This window comes from Glycine soja, chromosome 6 (genome assembly GCF_004193775.1).
Source record: "Glycine soja cultivar W05 chromosome 6, ASM419377v2, whole genome shotgun sequence".
NCBI classification, from domain to species: domain Eukaryota; kingdom Viridiplantae; phylum Streptophyta; class Magnoliopsida; order Fabales; family Fabaceae; genus Glycine; species Glycine soja.
Genome location: NC_041007.1, coordinates 45,146,570 through 45,154,101, shown reverse-complemented (window position 1 = coordinate 45,154,101; position 7,532 = coordinate 45,146,570). Strand labels below are relative to the sequence as shown.

At 31.4% G+C, this 7,532-nt stretch overlaps 1 pseudogene; it reads left to right on the top strand.

Annotated features, from left to right (window-relative positions):
* The first annotated feature begins 1,129 nt into the window (after nt 1-1,129).
* LOC114416353 lies at nt 1,130-6,496 on the top strand (annotated as a pseudogene).
* The last annotated feature ends 1,036 nt before the right edge of the window (nt 6,497-7,532 follow it).

The following is a 7,532-nucleotide window of genomic DNA, read 5'->3' as shown; positions in this document are numbered from 1 at the left end:
ATCCCTACTCCCTAATGAAACCCCTACTGCTGCAAAAAATGATGTCTCAAGTTACTAGACCATTGACTAAAATGTAATGTAAAGTCCTTCTCCAAATTATGGAGCCAAGTCCACATTAAGAAAGTCGCGTCTTCAAATTACCGAGATTGAAGTTCTTCTAATAATATCCCTAATCATATAACAATATTTAATTGTTTGTTGTTAAGCACATTACTATTTATACACTTTAAATTTATCAAGCTACAAAGTATAAGATTTTTATGATGATATGTTAAAAATAAATTCTGAGTCACTATATGAAAACAAAAACAATGGTATCAATTTTTATTTTGATCAGCAAAGATATTATTTTATAGATATGTAAAGAGTTACCAGAGGTACTATATTACAGCAGTATGGGTACCATAGAAATGGTTCCAAAGTCAGACAAAACAGGTCTGAGAGGGAACCAGTATATGGGTACAGTAAATGTACATCTATTAGTCAAAAATATGTATCCTCTACTGATGCAAAAGCCGTGTCTAATGCTACTTGACCATTGATTAAAATGGATAGTAAAATCTTTCTCAAAGTGCTTGAGCCACGTCCATAGAGTGAATATTGCATCTTCAAACAGTTTGTTAGCATTAAAGGTTGCATTAGAGAACACTATGTTGTTCCTAAGCTTCCAAGTGGACCAAGTTAGAGCCAACCACCAGCATTGCCATCTCTGCATCCTAACACTATGCTGTTCCTAACACTATGTTGTTCCTAACAATGGTATCAATTGAATAATAACTACAATTAATGACTCTAATTTGTTAGGACTAAGCTCAGACATATTTCTTTCTCAAAGTTCTATTCCAGCCATGACCCAAGAGCATTTCTTTTAGACTTTTCCAAAACCTAGTGCCAAATAATTATCCAACTCGAATAGCAGTTGTTGGACTCTAAGTTTCAGTTCAAGCTTAACAATCAGTGTCATACTATTGATCAAAACAAAGCAGGTATAAATATGCAATACTAGACTCAAAATATGCAACAAACACTAGACCTAAATCAGTGTCACAGAAATTGGAAGAAAATATTTTATCCAAGCACAAACTTCAAGCCTTATTCCATGTATTGGGGGGAAGTTATGACTGGCCATATGGGTAGAGGTGTCATAGAGGAGCAGGTATGGAGGAAGGGACCTTGGACTGCTGAAGAGGACAGGTTGCTTGTTGAGTATGTCAGGTTGCATGGTGAAGGCAGATGGAACTCTGTTGCTAGGCTTGCAAGTAAGAAACACCAAACTTTTTTCACTGTTTTGTTTCTTAATATATATGATTGGATTTTCACATTTATAAGTGACAATATAGCAAAAAAACAACTGAAATTGTTTTCAACTTCTACTGTTCATGTTGGCTACATTCATGTTCACCGGAAGCTCTTCATTTTGAAAATTATACTATTGTCTGGTAGAAATTATGATATGATCTATGTATCTATAGTTTTAGTCAATCTCTACGTGATACGTAGTTGAGTTTTTCAATTCACAATAAAGACTAGATAAAACTCAATATGTATCATGGCTTAAACCATTAATCTGACACTATATATATCAAGACTAGATAATCCTTTTGGCATATTCAACGATGACATTGTTAGGGCAACTCAACACATTAATAATCACATTTTAAAAGTCTTACTTAAGTAAACCCCTAATACTATAACACATATATATCAGCAAACAAGAACTCTGAGTACTTCGACATCCTTACCTTGACAGTAGCAAGATCGCGACACCACTCCAAAGAGCACGACTTCGGCTATGGCGGTGGTGGGAACAACAGGTAGCTAGGGTGGGCACGACGGAGGTCAGGGAACGGCGATGTGAGGGTGGGCACAAAAGAGATCGAGTGGGATGAGTAGAATGTGCGCTACGTTTTAGGTTTTCGTCGTAGAGTTTTCGAATACAGGAGATGAAGTGTTGAATCAATGGAAAGACGAGTATATATAGTACAAAATTTAAGACGGTGTATAAGCAACACCGTCTTTGTATCCTTTTATTTCTACGACGGTGTATTCAAAAGCACCGTCTTCGATAAGTTGAACCAAACGTACAAAGCCGGGGTTATATTCAAACGTCGTCGTTTACGAAATGTACCGTTTAAAAATTGTATATAATTACGTAAATGCCACCGCGTTGACTACTACGTCGGCTACTGAATGACCGACGTAGAATGTGCGTCGTAAAATAGGATATTTTTAGTAGTGATTGTTATAAATTTTGAAAAGTTGATATTAGTAAAAAAAAATGTATACCCATAATTATTTTTAATATTAATTACATAAATTTTAGATAATATTAGTCAATATCCAAGATGAAGTATCCTTTATGGAAATATGATGCTTACAAGATTCATTAAAAGAAATCAGAAGTGCATGCAATGTGGGATTATGAGGTAGCAAGAGCCTTAAATCAAATGGTTATAACTTCTAGTTTATCAAATCCTTTGGTTTGTCTTAAAACCTGATATTTAGAGAGTTATGGGGGAGTTCCATGACAATGACTCAACGAGGTAATTCCTAAAGAGGAAAATTCATCTTTCATCATCTAGATCCCTTAAAAATTAGAGAGAATATAGACATACTTATGTCATCGAGTATGTGTAGAAAATAATTGCAAATATTTTATCCAAGTTAAGGATGGTACATGATAATTGTGGCCCATACTTACATTTTGTAGTATTTTTGGTGCAATTCATATTAAGTGATGTCTCTTGTGCTTTTGAGGCTGTTAAAACTATATGGACCTGTGTTAAAACTGTAGTTGCAGTAGGTACCTCTGGTACCAATTTTAAGGCATTTTTTCATGCACTTTCACTGTTGTATCTTGGACCATCCAAAGCATTTTGAAATAAACTTTTGGCAGTGTAATATATGTGATATACAAGATGTATTAGTAAAAGTGCAAAATACAATAGTCTAATTTTAATACAAAATATATTTTGCAGACCAAAAGAAATTATTACGACATATGCAAGATGTAACAGTGAAAGTACAAAATACAGTAGTCTAATTTTAATACAAAATATATTTTGCAACCCAAAAGAAACTATAGCCACATATGCAACATGTAATAGTGAAAGTACACAATACAATAATATCATTTTTATACAAAATATATTTTACAGACCAAAAGGAACTGCTACCACATATGCAAAATGTAATTGTGAAAGAAAAAAATACAATAGTCTAATTTTAATACAAAATATATTTTGCAGACCAAAGAAACTGTTACCACATATGCAAGATGTAATAGTAACGTAAAGAATACAATTGTCTAATTTTAATAAAAAAAATATATTTTGCAGACCAAAAGAAATTTTACCAATTAGGTCAATAGGCATTTGTCCATTGGTAAATCTTCTTGTTGGGCTTGTTGGGAAGTCGATGCCATATGATTTGTAATTGGACTTTGTAGTTGTTGTTATTTCCATTGTCGGACATCCAACAACAAAAAGGCAGGGCACTTGCGATTCTCCATGGACACATTGTTGCATGAAAATTGCAACCAATAGAAAAAAAGGTAGAATTACCCATGACTTAGTTTTAGCTTCCATCTAGAAAAGCTATAATAATGAGACAAAATAAGTTGGGTTAATAATTATGATCCGATAAGTAATTAATGAGTAGTGTGGTAAGTGCAAAAGATGAAAGGTGCATGCGTGTATATATTGGATGGGCAACAAAGTTTTCTGTCCAAGTTGAAAGATTTTTTTTGCTTTTTTTATTTTGCAAAGAAATGAGAATGAAGCAATATTGAAGGCCGAAGAATTTGACGAGATTTTTTTCTTGTCAATAAAAAAACATAACATGCTTTCTAATTAAGATGACAAATTTGACAAGTTTGTTACAAATAAAAACAAAAGGTCTATTTGTTCCTTTTTTTTTTAATTTTTCTCCATTCGTCATGTTGAGAAGTGAACACCAAGAAGGGACAACAACTTTTATTTGTTCCTATTTAGTGTGACTTTGGATGAGTGTTGGTAAAATTAATTTTCATTAAAATTGATTTTGAGGTGATGTGATTTATGTTAGGCATAAAATTTAATACAAAATTTTGGATGCAACATAGAAGTTACTCAGAATTATTTTAACTTATAATCAATTTTAAATTTTTCTCTAACATGAGACTAAGTAGCTGAAAATATCAGTTTTATTGAAGCAACAATTTTGTGGTAGAAGATGTGATTATTCACTTTATTAAGTTTAAATTATTTATATTATCTTATCCTTAACTTGGACTAAATCTCCATCCGACATGAATGCTATTTAGAGAAAGGGGATATTACCCTTCGACTAACCTTGCTATTATGTAGTACCTAGCTTCTTATCTTCTGTTCCCTATCTTAATTATGCACATACGCTAGTTGTGCAAAATGTTCTTTTGTTAAGTTATTATTAGTCTTATTGAAAACATATAATTCAAAAATATGTTGTTTTTTATTCTAGTCTCTCTCTCCTTAGGTTCCACAAAAATAAAAATATTTTTAATCTCTCACTAACTATTAAAAACACATGATTTTAAAAGAAAATGAATAAAATTCAAATAAACCTAATTTTAGAAGACTTAATATTTTAAGATGCTTAAAAAAATTTAAAAATATAATTTTACTACCAACAAGATCTAATATAATTAATAGATAATTAATTTTCTCAAACTAGTGTAAGAGGTTTGATTTATAACCATGCAAACAAAAAAACAACTTCATTGAAAAACAAAATTCATTTTAGCGATCTTTACACAATCTCAAAATGATTAGTCTCTGATTATTAGTCGGGATATATTTTTGGTGAAGAAGAAAACATATAGTTTTATTATATTTTTCATCATATGGATTCACATCTGATTGTCAATTTATTGAAATTTTAGTGCAGGCTAAGATAGCCTAATCCAACATTTCTTTCACAGGACTTCCAAGGCATACACAACAGGAACAAGGAAAAGGAGAAAGGTGCACTAAGTGTTAAAACTCATGGTAGAGAGATAGAAGAAAGAGAAAAAATAAACTTACTATTTGTATTACTGGATAATGCTCAAAATGAGCAAATCATTTTTTACACGAGTACATTGAGTCTTATATAGCTAAACCTGTAACTAACTAAACTAAATTGTAACTAACTTAACTAATAACTAACTTGTAACTAACTAAACTAATTTTATCTCTAATACCCCCCACAAGCTGGAAGGTGTTGAAAACACTTCCAGCTTAGAGAAGACAATACATCAACATCAAAGGAAATGAAAAATTTGAAAACTTAGAATATAGTTAAACATGCCGGAAATACATCCGGCAAAACAAAAACTTCTAGAAATCTTTGACCAACTTCGACTTTCTCAATCTTCTTCCAAGAGTCCAAAGCAAGCATCAAAGCTTAACCATCAAGCAAAGAAGACATGAATAAATTGGTAATGAATTTCCTCATCACCGAAGGCTATGTTGAAGCTGCTGAGAAATTCCGAATGGAGTCTGGAACTGAACCAGACATAGATCTTGCAACAATAACATATCGCATGGCTGTTAAAAATGGTAGTACAAAGTGGTAACGTTGAAGATGCAATTGAAAAATTGAATGACTTAAATCCAGAGATACTGGATACAACTCCCCAATTATTTTCCATCTTCAACAACAACGATTGATAGAACTCTTCCGGAATGGAAAAGTAGAAGCGCTAGAGTTTGCCTAAGAGGAGCTTGCACCAAGCAACAACAAAAAAAATGAACAAGCAGCGGAAAAAAAAATATAGGTGAAGTTTGACTTTGCTCTGATACCATGTTAAAACTTATGGTAGAGAGATAGAAGGAAGAGAAAAGAGAAACTTAGTATTTTAGTATTACTGGATAATGCTCAAAATGAGTAAATCAATTTTTACATGAGTACATTGAGTCATATATAGCTAAACTTGTAAATAATTTGTAACTAACTAAACTAAATTGTAACTAACTAAACTAATAAGTAACTTCTAACTCACTAAACTAATTTTATCTCTAATACTTAGATGAAGATGGAAGTGGGACATGTTGGCACAAAACTGGTAAAACATACCAGTCTACAACAGTGCCGAGTTGAAAGGTTACAAGAAAATCCTTGTGCTTTACACAAACTATGGAAAACAAATTGGGTCATGCATCAATACAACCTTGGCAGTGATGAAGAGGAGAAAGGATGGGAGATAGTGGTCTCCAAGGTTTTCTACCAAACACAGCCTAGACAATGTGGTTCCCTCATGAAAGATTCATCAGCTCCTCCTGGGAAACATATGAAGGGTCAAAGTGTGCATGCTGAGGTAATGAATAATAACAAAAACAACAACAATAATGGGTATGTTGAATACTACCATTCTTCAAATTTCATATCTTTTGATCAAGGAGGGCAAAATGCTCGAGTAATTTCTCACTTTCCTGTCCATGAAGGTGCTCCTTTCATTCCTTGAATGAAGTGGTGGAGAGTTATAAGGTGAAAGGTTATGGAGAAAATATATTGAATATATACACATAGAATATTCATAATATTGAGGCATTACAATTATATATTATGCAAAAATAAAATAAGTTAATAACCTACTGTCATTAGGATGGGGAAAGTTGGGCAAGAATAAGGAGAGAGATTGCTTTATTTGAAAACTAATGCATAGAGATATGATACTCGATTAAGGAAGAAAGAGATTTTGGTCTTAACATTTTGGAAAATGAAATCAATTTTGGAATTGAGAAGCCAAATTGAATAGCTACTAATGGGTGGTAATGACCACTAATGGGTTTTAATGACTACTAATGAGTGATAATGACTACTAAATACATTCCTAGATTTTGTTCTACCTAGCAGTCGAACCCATGACAAGATATTGTAGCATGTGCACACCACTAAATCAGTGAAGATTTTTTGATAATAATTGTTTTTCATATTTTATAGCCTTATTCTGCTTTACAATTTATGGAATTTTGATTTAACTTATGCATGAACATATTCTGGAAAATTTTATTCTATGCATATATATATATATATATATATATATATATATATATATATATATATATATATATATATATATATATATGAAATCAATTGCATAATATTATGTTTCAATTATGAAATTATATGAGAATCTTATTCATAATTATATTATATCTTGATCTTGAAATGCATTATATGATTTATCCTCATATAATTAAGTTTTATGTCTAAGTGATCTTTATAATTTTGATTAATTATGGATTAGTCACAACATCTATATTTTGATTGAAATTATATATTAAGTTGGTTAAAGATCATATAAGGAATTAGACATAATATTGTAATTAATTGTACTTATATAATGAATTTTATCCCACATGAATTTTCATTATATTTGTATAATTAATTGGGATAAAATGACATTATTTTTCATGGTTTACCCACAGGCATCATGAGGTATGTATAATTTGTCGATTTTATCATAAAGTAAATATTTGTGATAGAAATTAAATTATTTTCATGTTGTACCCATAAAAGCATGAATTTGA